The sequence below is a fragment of the Ovis aries genome, chromosome 23, assembly GCF_016772045.2.
Source record: "Ovis aries strain OAR_USU_Benz2616 breed Rambouillet chromosome 23, ARS-UI_Ramb_v3.0, whole genome shotgun sequence".
Lineage (NCBI taxonomy): Eukaryota > Metazoa > Chordata > Mammalia > Artiodactyla > Bovidae > Ovis > Ovis aries.
Genome location: NC_056076.1, coordinates 46,295,304 through 46,314,689, shown reverse-complemented (window position 1 = coordinate 46,314,689; position 19,386 = coordinate 46,295,304). Strand labels below are relative to the sequence as shown.

General features: G+C 41.3%; 1 protein-coding gene across 7 annotated transcripts in view; it reads right to left on the bottom strand.

Annotated features, from left to right (window-relative positions):
* Window positions 1-19,386, bottom strand: part of ARK2N (arkadia (RNF111) N-terminal like PKA signaling regulator 2N) — an 81,886-nt gene that overhangs the window by 62,129 nt on the left and 371 nt on the right. For 3 of the 7 annotated variants that reach the window (XM_015103706.3, XM_027960883.2, XM_027960882.3), the window contains exon 1: window positions 18,915-19,197. The exons of 2 other annotated variants lie outside the window; for them this stretch is intronic. The gene's annotated coding sequence lies outside the window, so the exon portion shown is untranslated. Of the gene's footprint in view, window positions 1-8,321; window positions 19,198-19,386 lie in introns of those variants that run through there. 2 more of the 7 variants (XM_060405262.1, XM_060405264.1) reach the window with 2 other exon arrangements.

Genomic DNA, 19,386 nt, shown 5'->3' with positions numbered 1-19,386 from the left:
CGAATTAGGCTATGAAGTTTTGCCTCATCCACCACATTCACTTGACCTCTCACCAACCAACTACCACTTCTTCAAGCATCTCGACAACTTTTTTGCAGGGAAAATGCTTCCAAAGCCAGCTGCTGCTGCTGCTGCTGCTGCTAAGTCCACTTCAGTCGTGTCCAACTCTGTGTGACCCCATAGATGGCAGCCCACCAGGCTCCCCCGTCCCTGGGATTCTCCAGGCAAGAACACTGGAGTGGGTTGCCATTTCCTTCTCCAATGCATGAAAGTGAAAAGTGACAGTGAAAGTGAAGTCGTGTCCGACCCTCAGTGACCCCATGGACTGCAGCCTTCCAGGTTCCTCCATCCATGGATTTTCCAGGCAAGAGTACTGGAGTGGGGTGCCATTGCCTTCTCTGTCCAAAGCCAGCAGAGGGCAGAAAATGCTTTCCAAGAGTTCACTGAATCCTGAAACACAGTTTTTACACTGCAGGAATAAACAAACATTTCTCATTGGCAAAAATGTGTTGACTGTAATCGTTCCTACCTTGATTAATAAATAAGTGTTTGAGCCAGTTACAATGACCTAAAATTCACAGTCTGAAACTATAATTACGTTGGCACCAACCCAACAGAAAGGAGATAACACTAATAGTTGCAGATGTCAATTCTCATTCTAAATGGATAAAACTAGACAGGAAAACAACAATAATATAGATTTTTTTAACATTATTAACAAACTCAACCCATAAGACATACACAGAACAATACACTCCTTGGGATGGTTAATGGCATATACAATTGGGTACAGGGTAACCATCCAAACTAAGATGCAGTCTATAAGAAAAGTAAAAGGACAAAAAAAATCAACTATGATTTGAGTTAGATAATGTTCATAGGAACACAAGTCTCAAAGGAAAAAAAAAAAAACAGAAATACAACAGGACATTATCACTATAAGCAGAGGTGATAGCTGAATATATCAGCTCACCTAGGAGGAAAACAGTGAACACAAAAGAGATTATACAGTCTTTTTAAAAAATTGTAAGGTTCAAGATGGCAGAGTAGAAGGGAGAGTGCTCATTTCCTCCTGCAAGAGCACCAAAATCACAACTAGTTGTTGAACAACCACCAAGACACTGGACTTTACCAAATAAAAGATATCCCATGTCCAAAAACAAAGTCGAGGCTGCAGTGAGACAGTAGGAGGGGCACAATCATGATAAACTCAAATCCCACTCCCGCCAGGTGGGTGACCCACAAATTGGAAAAAAAATATATACCGAAGAAGTTCTCCCACTGTTGGAAAGGTTCTGAATCCCACTTCAGGCTTCCCAGTTTGGCGATGTGACAAGGGGACTGGGAATCCCCAGGGAATCTGCACCTTGAAGGCCAGCGGAATTTCATTACAAGACTTCCACAGGACTGGGGGAAATGGAGACTCCAGTCTTGCAGGACACAAACAAAACCTTTTTTGTTTTGCCAAGACCCAGAGGAAAGGAGCAATGACCCCCAGAAGACTGAACCAAAACTACCTGCTAGCGTTGGAGGGCCTCCTGTGGAGGTGTGGGTCAGGAGGGGCTCACCACAGGGACAGCGGCATTGGCAGCAGCAGTTTGGCATAAACCCTCTTGAAGACTGCCATTAACCCGAGCACAAAGCCCACAGGGCTGGGTTGCCTCAGGCCAAAAAACTACCAGGGAAGGAGTGAAACCCCATCCATTGACAGATAATCGGATTAAAGCTTTACTGAGAAAGGCCCTGTCAACCAGAGCAAGACCCAGTTTTCCCAGCACTATTCCCTCCCACCAGAGAAGCTTACACAAGCCTCTTAGCCTCAACCATCAAGGAGCAGACAAAGGAAGTAAGAACCAAAATCCTACAACTAAAACAAAAGTCACAATACAGAAAGTTACTCAGCATGAAAAAGCAGAAACTTATGTCCCAGATGAAGGGACAAGATAAAAACCCCAGAAAAACAACTAAATGAAGTGGAGATAGGCAACCGTCCAGAAAAAGAATTCAGAATAATGATACAGGATCTCAGGAAAAGAATGAAGTCTAAGATTGAGAAAAATGCAAGAAATGTTTACCAAACACTTAGAAGAACTAAAGAACAAATGAACAGAGATAAATAATACACTAGAAGGAATCAACAGCAGAATAACTGATGCAGAAGAATGGATAACTGACCAGGAGAGAATGGTGGAAATCACTGCCACAAAACAGAATAAGGAAAAAAGATGAGAAGAGATAAGCACAGCCTGAGTCCTCGGAGACAACATTAAAGACACTAACATTCACATTATAGAGGTCCCAGAAGGAGAAGGCAGCTTCCCTGAAGCTCAGCTGGTAAACAATCCTCCTGCAGTGCAGGAGACCCTGGTTCAGTTCCTGGGTCAGGAAGATCCCCTGGAGAAGGGATAGACTACCTACTTCAGTATTCTTGGGCTTTCCTGCTGGCTCAGATGGTAATGAATCTGCCTGCAACATGAGAGACCTGGGTTCAATCCCTGGGTTGGGAAGATCCCCTGGAGGAGGGCATAGTAACCCACTCCAGTATTCTTGCCTGGAGAATCCCCATGGACAGAGGAGCCTAGCCGGCTACAGTCCATAGGATCCCAAAGAGTTGGATAGGACTGAGCGACTTAGCACAGCATAAAAGGAGGAGAGAGAGAGAAAGGACCTGAGAAAATATCTGAAGAGGTAAGAGCTGAAAACGTCCCTAACATGGGAAAAAAAATAGTCAACCAAGTCCAGGAAGCACAGAAATCCCTTCCCAAGCAGGAGAAACCCAAGGAGGAATACCGAGACACATAGTAATCAAACTGACAAAAATTAAAAGAAAGAAAGAAAGTGGAGTCGCTCAGTCGTGTCCGACTCTTTGTGACACCATGGACAGTAGCCTACCAGGCTCCTCTGTCCAGGGGATTTTCTAGCCAAGAGTACTGGAGTGGGCTGCCATCTCCTTCTCCAGACAGAGATAAAACATTAAAAGCAACAAGGGCAAAAACAACAAATAATCTACAAGGGAATTCCCATCAGGCTATCAGCTGATTTCTCAACAGAAACTCTACAAGACAAAAGGAAATGGAATGATGTATTTAAAGTGCTCAGAAAGTTCAGTTGCTCAGTCGTATCCGACTCTTTGCAACCCCATGGACTGCAATATGCCAGGCTTCCTTGTCCATCACCAACTCCCGAAGCTTGCTCAAACTCATGTCCATCGAGTTGATGTTGTCATCTAACCATCTTATCCTCTGTTGCCCCCTTCTCCTCCTGCCTTCAATCTTTCCCAGCATCAGGGTCTTTTCCAATGAGTCAGTTCTTCTCATCGGGTGGCCAATACTGGAGTTTCAGCTTCAGCATCAGTCCTTCCAAAGAATATTCAGGACTGATTTCCTTTAGGATGGACTGGTTGGATCTCCTTGCAGTTCAAGGGACTCTCAAGAGTCTTCTCCAATACCACAGTTCAAAAGCATCAATTCTTTGGCGTTCAGACTTCTTTATGGTCCAACTCTCACATCCATACATGACTACTGGAAAAACCGTAGCTTTGACCAGATGGACCTTTGTTGGCAAAGTAATGTCTCTGCTTTTTAATATGCTGTCTAGAGGGAGAGGGTGGGATGATTTGGGAGAATGGCATTGAAACATGTATAATATCATGCAAGAAACGAATCGCCAGTCTAGGTTTGATGCAGGATACAGGATGCTTGGGGCCTGGTGCACAGGGATAACCCAGAGAGATGGTATGGGGAGGGAGGTGGGAGGGGGGTTCAGGATTGGGAACTCATGTACACCCGTGGCGGATTCATGCCGATGTATGGCAAAACCAATACAGTATTGTAAAGTAAAATAAAGTAAAATTAAAAAAAAAAAATATGCTGCCTAGGTTGGTCTAGGTTTTCTTCCATGGAGTAAGCGTCTTTTAATTTCATGGATGCAGTTTTTAGTTTTGGATGCAGTTACCATTTGCAGTGATTTGGGAGCACAAGAAAATGAAGTGTGTCAAAAAATCAGAAGTTACCAGAGGGTAGTGGAGAAGGTGGGGGAATTAATAAGGAGAGATCTTCAGGGCAGTGAAACTATTGTTGGATTCTGTAATGACAGAATCCCTGGTAGCACAGCTGGTAAAGAATCTGCCTGCAATGGGGGAGACCTGGGTTCAACCCCTGGGTTGGGAAGATCCCCTGAATACATGGCAACCCAATCCAGTATTCTTGCCTGGAGAATACCCACAGACAGTGGAGTCTGGAGGGCCATGGGGTCACAAAGAGTTAGACAGGACTGAGCAACTAAGCACAGTAATGATGGACAGGCATTTGTCAAAACCCAGAGAACTGTTATATTGTGTTATTCAACAGAGTGTCTCTTTTTCAACACAGAGTGAGCTTTAATATAAATTTGAACTTTAATAACGTGTCAGTGTTAGCTCATCAACTGTAATAAACAATAAACATCAAACTAATGCAAAGTGTTAATAACATGGAAAACTGGAGGAGGGGGGCATGAAGGAACTCTCTGTATTTTCTGCTAAACTTTTCCACAAACCTATAACTGCTCTAAAAATAGTCTATTAATTTTTTTAATTAATGCTGAGGGAAATTTGTGGGCTTAGAGCTGCTAGGAGGGCCAACTGTGTCCTTATGAGAGGAATGCCCGGCTGGAAATGAAGCCCACAAAGAACAGCAGGAAAGAGTGAGAAAGAAAAATAGTGCCCAGATGATATCAAATGAGCTCCCAGACTCAACCAGGCCAGTTGTACACTGGACTTATTACAGTTAAATGAATCTATCAGAGCTCACTTTTGCTTTTAAAAAAATCCGTACGGTGACACACACACGTTACAGTCCTCTTCTGCATAAACATCTCCACAGAAACTAGGGTCATGGCACACAGACCACCACTGCAATCAGTGGCTACAGACTTCACGGAACGGTAACATGAGCACAGACTGCGTTACTCTGGCCTGTGCTCTCAGCATCAGAAAACCAACGCCTCCAAGCGGCACTGCGAGTGCTGCTGGTCAGTTTTAGCCACAACATAAAATACTCAACCATGAATTAGCTGAGACCTCTTGATGTTTTCAAAAAGTTTCAAGGAATTTTTTTTTTTTAAGATATGGGAAATTTCATTTGAAAAACTCCCTAAAATAATATTTCATTCAGTCACTGATGATTTTTAAAAACAAACTGGTAGTTACTTCATAAATATTCTATTGATATTCTTTCTGCAACAAAGAACTGCTTTCAGCTCTAATCTCAAGAACACAGATTTCTTCCCAACGAAATCTTTTCAATCATAGACTTTCCATTGATATAACTGTGGTAGTATACTTTCTGACTTGCTCACCAAACTCAAAAACCTTACATATTTTAAGAGGATACTAATATCCCTTAGCAAATGCTTGATGCCTGAATAATCAGACAGTTTTAGAAAACCATATCAGTGAATATGATAGTACTTTGAGTCACAGGACTCCATTAATAACAAATATATATAAAAAAAGAAATTCATAAATGTTTTACTGCCTATTTGTAGGCTTTTATAAAAGCTGTAATTTTAAAAGATAGAATAAGTGATCTATCCACATTGATAACTTATCTAAACAATTATATTTAGGGTTTCAGAACATTTTAATTATTTTTATTAATTACTGTTCACAGTTAACCTGAAATGTATAATCCTCATTTCTAAGAAAAGAATATGTAGGTCAATGGCCAAGTTATATTTAGATATATTTAGACAGATATATTTAGAACAGTTTCTGAATTTCCAACATGCTTCTCAACCTAAGACTAAATCATGCTACACAAGTAGTCTCCTTTAACCAAAATAAAAAGAATTCTGAACACCTGAGTATTTACAAAAGATAAAGTAGGTTACATTTAAAAGATGAAGTTTTAATACAGATTCCTTTTAAAACAAGATTTTGTACTATATCTGAAGTCTCATATTCAAAATTTGGTTTTTGTTGCTAACCATCTGTAGATGACCTGCTTCTGGGCAGCCAAAAAGACCACCCATCACGCACACACATTTGTGGGGAACCTAGTGCTAAAATTTAGTTTTGTCCACAAATATACAAGAATATATCACCTGCATAAAGCAAGGCACATCTACATTTTACACTAGAGAGGGCAAACAAGACTGCTACTTGCTTAGAAACTGTGGGCAGTTTCTTTATATAAATTTCGTTACAATTAGAATAAAATTTAAAAAAAATTTTTTTTTAGCTTACAAGGTATGTATTGCTCAAACTTCACTTCAGCATCATTTCTGTCTCTTTAGGCTCCAAATTCTTCAACACACCTTCAAGGTATTTTGTACTTGCTGTTCAAATTGCCAGGAAAGAACTCCCCCAGCTCTTTTTGAGATTGGCTCTAGTAGTTCATGTATTCGAAATTATTGACATTTCAATTTAAATTCACATTAAAAAAGCCTTCCCTGAATGCATTAAATGCATCCTCTCACCCCTAGCCCATTATTCTCTTTTTAAGTGCCTAAAATTATCTTATCTATATGTCTAGTTTATTGCCTGTATGCTTCATAGACTGTAAGATATAAGAAGGCAAAGATTTTGTCTCATTATTATAACCAAACCACTAGAAAAATACCCAATGTGTAGTAAGCATATAATATCTCTTGAACATATTATTTTTGTCTGTTTGTTTTTGGCCTTTCAGCATGCAGGATTTCAGTTCCCTGACCAGGGATCAAACCATATCCCCCAGAGTGGAAGCAAATTGTCTTAACCACTGGACTGCCAGAGAAGCCTTGTTCTTAAACATTTAATCAGTTATTTATTTTAAAAAAGACATTTTGCTAGGCCGTGTGGATAAGAAGTTCCATATCATTTTAAGATAAAATGTTTTATTAAAATAGCATCTTAAAGACATCTTCATTTTTTAAATTAGCATTTTAAAATCTCACATATTTGTTAATAATGTACGAACCATTTAAAATTCTAAAGGACAAACTGCTGCTGTGCGGTTAATTCAGCACTGACTTTTAACTACAAATAGATCGACGGCATAGCACGTGTCTTTCAAATATACGTAATAATGATACAAGGCGCTTTTTTTGGGTACAAGGCTTTAGAAATTTTTTTTTTTTTTTTTTCAGAAAGTAGCCACCAGATATGCAAATACATGCCATATCCTTGCTTAGATCTATTACTCAATTACTACAAGCTAGTAATATTTAAAGAACACACACCAGGAATTCTTTGGCAGTCCAGGGGTTAGGACTCTGCTTCCATTGCAGGAGGCACAGTTTCTATCACTGATGAAGTAACTAGGACCCTACTCGTGGTGTGGCTCAGCCGTCCAAAACACACCAAGCCACTTCATAATCTGTTTTTCCCACAAATATATTAGAATCCATCTTTTGCATAACAAGATATATCTACATTTTACACTTAAGAAGGTAAACAAGACTGCTCCTTTGATAGCCTTCCCTAAAAACAAAACATCCATCATTTTGATTCATTTTATAGAAACCACACAACCACCATTTTTTTGTTATCTTCATATGTGAAGAAAATGGTACAGTTTTTCACCCACTGTACTTATTTAGCATTATGCCCAAGGAAGGCCAAATGGTTTATCTATTAAAGTAAAAACTATGCCAATAAAGGAGAGAAAAGGAACTATTAAGCCAAGGAGATGCAGTTTAGTTTCATTGCAATCTAGTCTAAACAAATTTTTATTTTTTATCTGGCCGCACTGCCTGATCAGAAATTGAAGGCAGGGTCATGGCAGTGAAAGCACTGAGTCCTAACCACTGGAGCACTAGGGAAGTCCCTAAAAACATTTTTTAAAGTTCTTTTTTAAAAATAGGCTTAGCTTGAAAATCTAAATACTATTAGATGACTTACAGTTTAAATATTCAACTACACACTTTTATTACCGAATTTATGATTCAAAAATGATGCACTTTCCTAGCACTAAAAAAATCAAAGCAATTGGACTGTTTCTATATTTTTGTTAAAAATATTTAGTTCTTACATAGATGAGACTTAAAAGTCATGTGACCACCAATAAGAATGTAGCTAACTCTAAGATAACAGAATTTCCTCCTTTCAAGACAGTAATGATATGAAACAGATTATAGCATGCATCTCCTTCTAACTCATTTTTTAAGTAGTAGTAACTTCCCTAATATGTAACTGGAATCGAGGTTTAAAAAAAAAAAAACACTTGACAAATCAGTCACGTGTCTTTAAAACCACTCTTGGGTCTTTGTCAAACTTTGCCTACTCTATACCTAGAAACTTTTTAAAATGCCTGGCGTGTTCTGAAGCTTTGCCTGGTTTGGATTTTATTTTACTTTACTTGCGTCTGTGCTGGCAAGGCTTTGCTGCTGTGTGTGCTTTTCTCCAGTTGCAGAAGCAGGGACTACTCTCTCGTTGCCGTGCGGGGGCTTCTCACTGCAGTCGTTTCTCTTGGTGCAGAGCAAGGGCTCTAGGGCCCTTGGGCTCAGTAGCTGTGGCTCCTGCGCTTTAGAGCACAGGCTCAGCAGCTGTGGATCACAGGCTTTTGGTTTCAGTTGCATGTGGGAGCTTCCCAGACCACGGAACAAATCTGTGTCTCCCGTCAAGTGGTTAAGACTCCATGCTTCCACTAAAAGGGGCATGGGTCTGATCCCTGGTCAGGGTAGTAAGATTCCACATGCTGCATGGCGCAGCCAAAATATAAATTAAAAATAAAAGAGAAGTTTAAAAAAAAATTACATAGAATCAGCATTATTTCTAATAGAGTAATTTTCATTTTATCTTTCCAGATAAAATAGACAAAACAGACCCAACTGCAAACAGCCTAGTAAAGCTGCTTCCTTACATTTAGAACACTACATAAAGTGACTGTATATTGGCTGGCAGATTCTTTACCACTGAGCCCTTGTTTTGTTTTTTAATTTTATTTTTTATTCTTTTTTTTTACCCCCAATAAACAAGAACAGGAGACTGGGACCAGAGAGAGCACTGCAATCTGTTAAGATAAAACTAGATTGAAGCAGGGCTTTCAAACCGTATTGTGTGCTTACTTCTGGCTGGGATGGGCAACTGTCACAAAAACTGATTCTACAGTGTTATACAAGTTGGATATCAGAACAGATATTGTGAAAATCTAATGGTGAGAGAGAATCACAATACTAGCAATTATTTTTTAAAAAATTGTCATCTAACAAATATTAACCGATTTTTCTAACCATGACACACAAATATACTGCTGTAAGAGGATGATATTTCAAAGCAAACCACCTCCTCCTCCACACACATACATAATGACCAAGAACATTTAACCCCAAGAAATCAAGTATTTACCTTATAAGTGGGGAGAAGGGAAATAATACATTATGACAAAGCAATTAAAGATACAACGTATTTGTATCGATGTTTTATCCTCCTCCCCAGCCCCATTATACTACAATCTTCTTTGAAAACAGAGATTATGTTAATCACCCTCAGTTCCCCACAGTTCCTAACATAATATTTAACAAATACTGGTTGAATTGATGAACTGAATCACTTAAAAATAATCACCAAGACAACTAATGAAATACTGTGTCTGCTTAGCAGTACTAGTGACTTGTATATAAAAACATATGCCATCACATGGACTTCCCTGGTGGTCCAACGGTTAAGACTCCATGTTTCCACTGCAAGGGGCATGGGTTTGATCCCCGGTCAGGCAGTAAAGATTACACATACTGCATGGCACAGCCAAAAAAGTAATTAAAAATAAAATAAAATAGAATAGTTTAATATATATATATATTCCATTACATAGAATCAGCATGATTTCTAATAGAGTAATTCTCCTTTTATCTTTCCAGATAAAATACACAAAACAGACACACCTGCTAAAAGTCTAGTAAAGCTGCTCCCTTACATTTAGAACACTATATAAAGTGACTGTATATTTATAAGGATGCAAAACCAGACACCATGACACTAAGCATCTTAAGCCACATAATGCAAACAACGTAAAAAATAGTATTTTACTAAAAATCTAAATGAAACCCCCTCTCCAGATATTCAGTTCTTAGAAGACATTCTACAACAGTGATGTTCCCAAATCATTTAAAATAGAAAAATTAATCTCCTTTCTATTTTATATTCATAAATACTAACATACTCTAATGACAACAGTATTCTTAAGTACCAATATCTCAGAATAAATTTTGGTTTTGAAGGACTTCTTTCAATTATTTGTCAGGATTTGGGGTAAGCTTTTCCACTGAGAAGTTGTAGCATAGATAATGTGGACAATGCAGAAATCAAAACTCAAGATTGGGGTTCCTTCACAGCTCAGTGGTAAAGAATCCAAACTGCCAACGAAGGAAACACGAGTTCGATCTCTGGTCCAGGAGGGTCCCACATGCTGCACAGCAACTAAACCCACATGTCACAGCTGCTGAGTCTGTGCTCTAGAGTCCGGTTACCTCAACTGCTGAGCCCACATGTCGCGACTGCTGAAGCCATCATGCCCCAGAGACCATGCTCTGCAGCAAGAAAAGCCACGGCTGTGAGTCTGCGCACTGCAACCAGAGAGCAGCTCCCACTCTCGGCAACTACAGAGAAGCTCACACAGCAACAGAGCCCCGGCACAGCCAAACTAAACAAACATATGCATTCATTTAAAGAAAGATCAAGACTGAAATAAAAACATCTACAGAATCACAATACAGTGGAAACAACCCTTTTCTGCACAGCAACTCATCTCTTCCTTTCCCTCAGCTCTCAAAAGAAAAAGGTTGAAGAAGCTATAACTATAAGCAAGACCGAGTATAAAAGACTCAGAACTGGGAATGATGTAAGGCATTCAGAGTAAAGAACTATGAGTAAGTAATGGGCAATGAGCATTATCAGCTGCTAACACTGCAGAGACCCAAACATTAAGCGCCTCCTGATGCAAGTATGCAGCATCACCTATAAAATATTTTGGACCCCTCAGAGAAAAAATAGAAAAAATGAGAAAAGAGATAACATATTACAGAAACCAAATCTGCTCAACCTTAAACCTAATTAACAAGAAGCACAGGAGACTGGCATACCACCACAGCAACGTTAACTGGAAATTCACATTGTGGGAGGGCTCCTGTTTCTTCAACAGATAATTGTCCAGGAAAAAAAAAAAATGGGGCGGAAGCGAGGGTGGCACCTATGGATTACAAAACAATGCAGAGACCTACTGGACTCAATCTGAATAACTGTAAAAACACACTTATGAGATAGGAGAAATCTGAACATTGAATCAGATGCTATCAAGAAGTACTGCTATTTTTCAGTGTGATAAGTTATTTGTTTTTTTTTTTTCCTTCAAGAGTGAATGTGACTAAAACACACTAGAGTGCAAAAGGGCTAGAGTGAAAGGAACACTAAAAATTAATGCAGCTGAATGGATCTGGCCTACTCGGAACTGAAAAATAAATTATGAGATTGCAACCAGGGGAAGAGAGCAGCTTTACTTGCTTGTCAGCCAACCTCTTCTCCACTGATACAAGCACTATAAATAGGCCCCGAGTGATAATGGCTGCTCAAATCACTTCATGTTGTGGATACTACCACCACTGACATGTATCTGGCCCAGAACCAGGGCTGTGAATAAACTAGCATCAAGAAAGAAGCCAAGGAAGTTATCAAATGCAAAGAACGCACCAGCGCTAATGACAGACCCTCTAAGTACTCATAAGCACTATCAGTGTAAATCAAGAATGATTTTAAAGCACAGGTTCTAGATTTCCTCCAGGATTTCTGCTCTGGCCATTTTCTATTTCCCTCAGAAGAGGGTGCAAATAAAGATGGGTTGCCACATGCTGGGACCGGAGGTCCCCTAAATATTGCCAAAAACCTATCATGCCCTCAGGCTCATAGCAAATAGTAGAGATAAATAATGGGAAACCCTTGATGATATAATGCTGATTTAAGAATAAACTATGCTTCTACGCTAGGTTAAAACTAAGGCAGACAGGATACTGCTTAAACTCTTGACCACATGAGGTTTTTGTTCTTAGTACAGAAAGGAAAACAGTCCTGTTTTCCTAGAATTTTAGTCCACACCCAACTTCCCTATCCTCAACAATATCTTTCTCTAATTATAACACACCTAACAAAACGTCGACTCTGGATATCATAGAAGCTGTTTTTTTAAGCCAGACAACTCAGTCAAAAAATAACTTCTACTGATTCCTTTGGTCAGTATCTGGTTTCCTGAATGTTAACCATGCTAATGAAAACTTGAATTTCTGTCTTACCTAAACACAATTCTAGTTTATCCACATTCTTGGGAATGGCTGCTGCAAATAAACAAGATCTAACATTTAATTTTGTTGCTCTCTGAACAACAATCAAAACAAATTTACCAATACATGGACTTTAAGTCCAGGCAGAGAAGAAAGTATTTGGTACACGAACTGGCAGTACAAAAAAGAACATTCAAATCTCCAATCATTTTTTTTACTCTTACAGACCCATTTAAGAAAAAAATCATTTTCCAATATCTGATTTAAAATTATTTTATAAATGAAAAGGCTAACTCCATACACTAGTTGTTTGGTTATCCAATACTTTTTTTCTCCTACAGCCTGCTTTTCTTCTCCACATTTTAGAGCAGGAAAGAAACAGAAATCATCTGGTTCCCTAGAGTTGAGTTCCTTCCACATAAATTTCTTTTATTTTTGTGCCCATCTCCACCTGGTGCCTGAGTGCTCAGAAAATGGGTTTTTAGTTTAACCAGGTATAACTACCCACCCTCAAATTAAGTTCTGCAGACAGATTTCTACTTTTGATTAATCTTCACGTGTAATGTGGGAGACCTGGGTTCAATCCCTGGGTTGGGAAGATCCCCTGGAGGAGGGTATGGCAACCCACTTCAGTATTCTTGCCTGGAGAATCCCCATGGACAGAGGAACCTGGCGGGCTACAGTCCATAGGGTCGCAAAAAGTTGGACATGGCCGAGTAACTAAGCACACAGCACAACTAGAAAATACTCACCCAAGTAGTTTTAAAAGTAAATAAAGTCAAATTAATAACTCAGGACTCATAATAACTCATCTATCTATTGGCTATTTCAAGTGACAGAATCTGAGCAAAGAGGTATGAGGTATCTATTTTGAATAAAGACATGAAAGAGAATAGAAACAAAACTTAAACTCTATTAACGGATAATAGACTTGTGGTTGCCAGGAGCAAGACAAGTGGGGGAATGGACAGAAAGTGGGGTTATGCAATACAAGCTAGCATATACGGAATGGATGAGCAATGAGGTCCTGCTGGATGGCCCAGGGAACCACAGTGGACATTCTGTGATAAATCATTGTGGAAAGTAATATAAAAAGAATGTGTGTGTGTGTATATATATATATATATATATATACACATACACACACAAACACACACACACACATATACCTGTACACAGCCGAATCACTTTGCTGTACGACAGACATTAACACAACACTGGAAATCACATACACAGTTCAATAAATAACACACATTGCAAATTATTTTAAAATCATATTTACTATTATTCACTTCTATTAAAATGCTATGATAAATGTGTACAACATATGTAACACATATTCTCTCTCCTGGCAGTTTAGAAATACAAGAGAGTAAAACAAGCAAGGTAATTTTAGTTTCACCTTGTCCCTTTCTTTTACGACAAGGACCTGTAAGCCGTATGTGAAAACTGACAACATCAATCTCACTTCTGCCAAAAGAAACTGCCCACACAGAAGCAGAAAACACTGTTTACTTCCCTAAGTTCAATCATGAGTTCTGAAGAGTAAGGTAAGCAGTTTCAATGAAAGATAAAAGGATTTAGAAAATTTCATGACACCAACCACATTAAAGACTGGAATTTGACAACTAAAGATAAATATCAATTTATCAAATTTGATTGAAAATTTGATAATTTGATTGATACCCCACTGAGCTTACATCTATCCCTCTGTAAACTCAAGGCACTGGCCACACCATCCAAAATCACTGATATTCACATCTTTGCTTAGGCTGTTCCCTAGCCTAGAATGTCCACCTGGAAATCTATTTCCAGTTCCAAGTTTAAATCTGTAAGTTTCTTCAGCCTACCAACCTTCAGGTGGTAGATTCAGACAAAAGTCTAGTATTCAACACTATAAAGAAATGATTAGGTTTGTACAAAAGTAATTGTGGTTTCATACAGTGAATTTTAAATCATTATAACTAGGCTCATACACATTTTTATTAATCAACTGGAAACCATTACAATCAACACATTTTTGCCAACAAATCAGTTTGTCCCTACAGTCTAAAAATCCATGCTTCAGTATTCCAACTATTGGAAAGCATTTTCTGCCTCCTGCTGGTTGTGGAAGCATTTTCCCTGCAAAAAGTTGTCTAGATGCTTGAAGAAGTGGTAATCGGTTGGCAAGAGGTCAGGTGAATATGGCATATGAGGCAAAACTTTGTAGCCCAGTTTGTTCAACTTCTGAAGCACTGGTTATGCGACATGCAGTCAGGCACTGTTGTGAAGCTGACCAACGCTGGCTGCAGGCACAGTTTTCAGTGCATCTCATCAATTTGCTGAGCATACTTCTCAAATGTAACAGTTTCGCCAGGACTGAGAAAGCTATAGTGGATCAGACCAGCAGCAGACCACCAAACAGTGACCACGACTTTTTTTTGGTGCAAGCTGGGCTTTAGGAAATGCTTTGGAGCTTCTTCTCAGTTCAACCATTGAGCTGGTTGTTGCCAGTTGTTATATAAAATCCACTTTTCATAACACACCACAATCTGATCAAAAAATGGTTCATAGCTGTTGCACAGCTTAAGAGCATATGATACTTTCAAACAACGATTTTTTTGACTTTCAGTCAGATCACGAGGCACCCACTTATCGAGGTTTTTCACCTTCCCAATTTGCTTCAAATGCCGAATGACCACAGAATGGTTGATACTGAGTTATTTGGCAACTTGTCATGGAGAAAGAGGAAATGGCAACCCACTCCAGTGTTCTTGCCTGGAGAATCCCAGGGATGGTGGAGCCTGGTGGGCTGCCATCTATGGGGTCACACAGAGGGGGACATGACTACAGCGACTTAGCAGCAGCAGCATGTAGTTTTAAGAGGATGAACTTTGATGACTGCTCTCAATTGGTCACTGTCAACTTCGGATGGCCACCACATCCTCATCTTCAAGGCTCCCATCTCCTTTGCAAACTTCTTGAACCATCACGTTAGCAGGTCCTGGGCTAAATGCATTGTTGATGTTGCAAGTTGTCTCCACTGCTTTACGACCCATTTTGAACTTGAATAAACAGATCGCTCTAATTTGCTTTTTTGTCTAACATCATTTCCATGGTCTAAAATAAATACAAAGTAAATAGCAAGTAATAAGTCATTAGTAAAAAAACAAAGTGAAAAGTGCCATTAAAATGATGTGTAACAGGACTTCCCTGGCGGTTCCAGCGGCTAAGACTCCCCAGCTCCCACTGCAGGGGCTGGGGTTCAATCCCTGGGAACCAGATGACACATACACACCAGACCTGGCACAGCCAAATAAACAAATAAGTGAAATTTTTAAAATGATGTATAATATAACCACATTTATTTAAGAACATATTCCAGTATCAAATACCAAAGTTCAACAATGCAAAACCACAATTACTTTTGCACCAACCTAAATATTATGCCATGAAGAGACACAGAGGAAGCTTAAATATGTATTATTAAGTAAAAGCCAATCTGAAAAGCCAGCCTACATACTGTATGATTCCAACTATATGACATTATGGAAAATGTAAAACAGTGGTGACAATAAAAAGATCAGTGATGGCCAGTCATTGCTGGAGGTGGGGTGGGATAGAGAGATGGACAGACAAGAGCATTTTTAGGGTAGTGAAAGTACCCTGTAACACCATAAGGATGGATACATATCACTACACATTTGACCAAATTTACAGAAGGTACAACACTGAGAGCAGCAGTGTAAGCTTAGGAAAAGAAAAAAAATTAAGTTTCTTTAGCATCAAGGCCTGCCAGTCACACTCACCACTAGAGAGCACCAGCAACTAGAGCACTACTGGCGCACAGCAAGCGACCAATAAATTCGTGCGGGGAGAATGAAGAAGTCCCATCGGAATGTCTGGTCTCTGTTTTCACAATGGCTCTTCCCCTCTTCTGTAGTCTCATAACTTTTTACTCAATTATCAATGTCTATTTCATTTTTACTTACACAGCAAAGTTTATTTGGCCCTAATAAAAATAATTACAGAATACCGAAATCAGTGTGGTTCCAAAGAAAACACATTAATAGTACAACATTTTTCACCTTTTATAGATTTTCTCAATTGCTGCCAATTCAGTAAATATGAATATAAACTGTTTTCATGGTGCCAGTTACCTGCAAGAAAATCAGGAAGGTCTAAGATGGTTTATCAGAGTTAAACACAGGGTCTCCGTCTCCAGTGTGCGTGCGTGCGTGCGTGCGTGCGTGCGTGCGTGCGTGCGTGCTCAGTCGCCTAGTCATGTCGGACTCTTGGTGATCTCATGGACTATAGTCATCAGGCTCCTCTGTCCATGGGGATTTTCCAGTCAAGACTACTGGAGTGGGTTGACGTGCCCTTCTCCAGGGGATCTTCCCAACCCAGGGATCAAACCCAGGTCTCTTACATTGCAGGCGCATTCTTTACTAACTGAGCCACCAGGGAAGCCTGTGTGTGTGTGTGCGTGTGTGTCTGTGTGTCTGTGTGTACACATACATATATCACTTCCAAACTTTCAAAAGAAAGAAAACATTCTAAGTGTCCATATGTCAACTTTATTCATGCACACATCAAAATAAAACCATAAGACTGATGATCCCAGCAAAACCACCCCTTGAATAATGAGTAATTACACAACCCCCTAGAAGTTACTAGTCATACACTAAGGGTAATGTCACATATGAAACAGAACCTTTGAAGAACAAACATTGAGCACTCAGTTCTCTCAGAACCTCATTAAATTAGAATCTAAAGGTAAATCTATCTTTAATCATGCAAACTATACAACAAAGAGCATTTATGACACTTTCATAAATGAATTTAAGAGTAATACAAACTGAATTAGTCAGTAATGTAACATTGTGAGCTTAATATGAAGCTAACAATAAAGTTTCCAGTTCCAAAATCTAGTCCATCCTATTTTTCACAAATGTCATAAAAAAAAACTTTCCCATTAAGAAATCATATTTAGCTGACACTTCAGGTGTAATTACCTTGAAGCTTCTCCTTTCCTATTCTCTGTTTTGAAGTTTACCTCTTTGATAACATCATGAAAAACGGAGGGTTTCACATCTCAAGATTACAGTGGTACTGAAAAGCACTCTGAAGGAATAAGATTTAGAAATGTCTTTATTTCTCATTTTATGAAACTGCATGAACTGTCACTAAAGCTCTTCATAAAGTAGCATATAGGTCATCACAGTAAATTTCACCTTAAGTTTCCTGAATTCAAATTTAATTCCTAATTTTATATTTACTGTGCATAAAGCACTCAAATAAGTATTGTATTACCCAGACTATTTGACAAAAATATTACACTTCCTACTAAAAAAGATCAACGCTGTCACTCCTCAGGACATCAGGTTAACAACTGTAGGCCTCAAAAATGCTTGTTAAAAGGCAATGTTCTTACTGAAAGGATCCAGATTGCCAGGATCAGCAAAACCACATTAGAAAGTTAATAGCCTCCCTCCTTAAAATATCCCAGGAGAAGAAAGAGAGTAATTTCAAACTGTTAACACACGACACTACACAAGAGCCTAAGCAAACCTGCCAGATGTATTTGTAATGAAAAGGCCCAACCTTGACAAAGCATCATGAGTGGGTTTTGCATCCTACGGGGTGGAAGGACTCAGAAAGCTGAAGCTCAGGCGAGAAACCAAAAGCACATCCAGCACAAACTGCTCAAGCGGTTCAATCTGGAACAGGCACAGACGTTCATTCCTTCAACCTGTGAGCATCTATTCTGTGACAGCAGAGAGGACGATTTAAAAGGGAGAATGGATGACGGGCTGAGGTTCTGTGGGGAGTTGCCGCCCCAACAAAACACTGAAATCGGTGCTACGAGAAAATAAAGTACAAAGTACGAAGTACCACTGAGGAAAAGAGAAAGATGATGAGGACGAAGTTGAGGCTCGTCAGGTTACATCCTCGTCAGGTTTTTCTAAACACAGTTGACAAATTCGCCAGAAAGAGGTCAATTGTGGAGACTGACACATCCCTCCCACTGACCAGGGGGGCGTCTGCCGACCGAGGAAGGTAGTGGAAGCGTCCGAAAACGCAGGCGGCGCCAAGCCGGAGAGAGCCTTCCTCCCTCCTCCCAGGCCTTAACAGCCGCGGTGCTGGGGCGGCCGCCCGGGCTCTCAGAGGAGTCCGAGCAGGTGTCGGCGCCAGATTCCCGGCTCGCGAGGCCAGCAGAGTTGGCAAAGCCGCCGCGGCCGCTACGCCCGGCCACCCGGGGCCCCGGAAAGTTGCGCGAAAGACAACTCCGGGGCCGCGAAGCCGCTCCCCACCCACCGCGCGCGGCCCACGGGCTGCGACACCTCCAGCCGCCAGGGAAAGGAATCCACCGGGGGCAGGGAAGCGGGGAGAAGGGTTCGGCCCGCCGGGCCCGGAGGACGCGAGGGTCACCGGCGAGCCGGTGAGCTAGCGGTCGGGCTGTTTTCGTCCCTCCAGTCGGCCGCTACCCGGGCCGCGCCTCCCGCCGGGCTCGAGGCTCGAAGACCCGGCGCCCGACAGCCCTGCCCGTCACGACCCCGGGGCCCTAAACGCCGCAGAAGCCTCGCCCGCGGCCCGCACCCCGTCCCTCAGAACCTGACCCCCGCTTCCCCGGGAAGCAGCCCGGGTCCCACGGCTCGGCCCGGAGCCGGGCCGCGACCCTGCGGCCCTTCGCGCCTCACCTGCGCTGCGCAGCGGCCCCGCACCTCGTCGCCCGCTCCGCGCGCGCCCCGTCGGGGCACGCACCGAGCCCCCCCCGGCCGGGTCCCTCCGGGCCGCGGCGACTCGGAACGCGACGGCCCCACCGTCGCCTTCTCTCCTCGGCACAAGCTCCAGCGACGAGTAGAGGGTTGCGGTCAGGACCCCAACCGGGGTGGAGGGGAGGCCAAAGCGAGCCCCACAACCTCCGCAGCCTCCTCCACCAAGTCCCTTCACTCGTCCGCGCCGCCCGGAGAAAATGTCACCAGAGGCCGTTCCGCTCGGCGCCTCACTTCCGCCCGGAACCACAGAGCCCTGAGCCCGCCCGGCTAGAGCGGCCGCTGCGACGGGGGAAACTCTAGGGACGACGGCTGGAGGCCGAAAGGAAGCCAGACAGCGCCATCTGGCGGGACGGACCCCACGCTCCTCCGGCTGCAGCTCGCCCGGCGTGCGGGC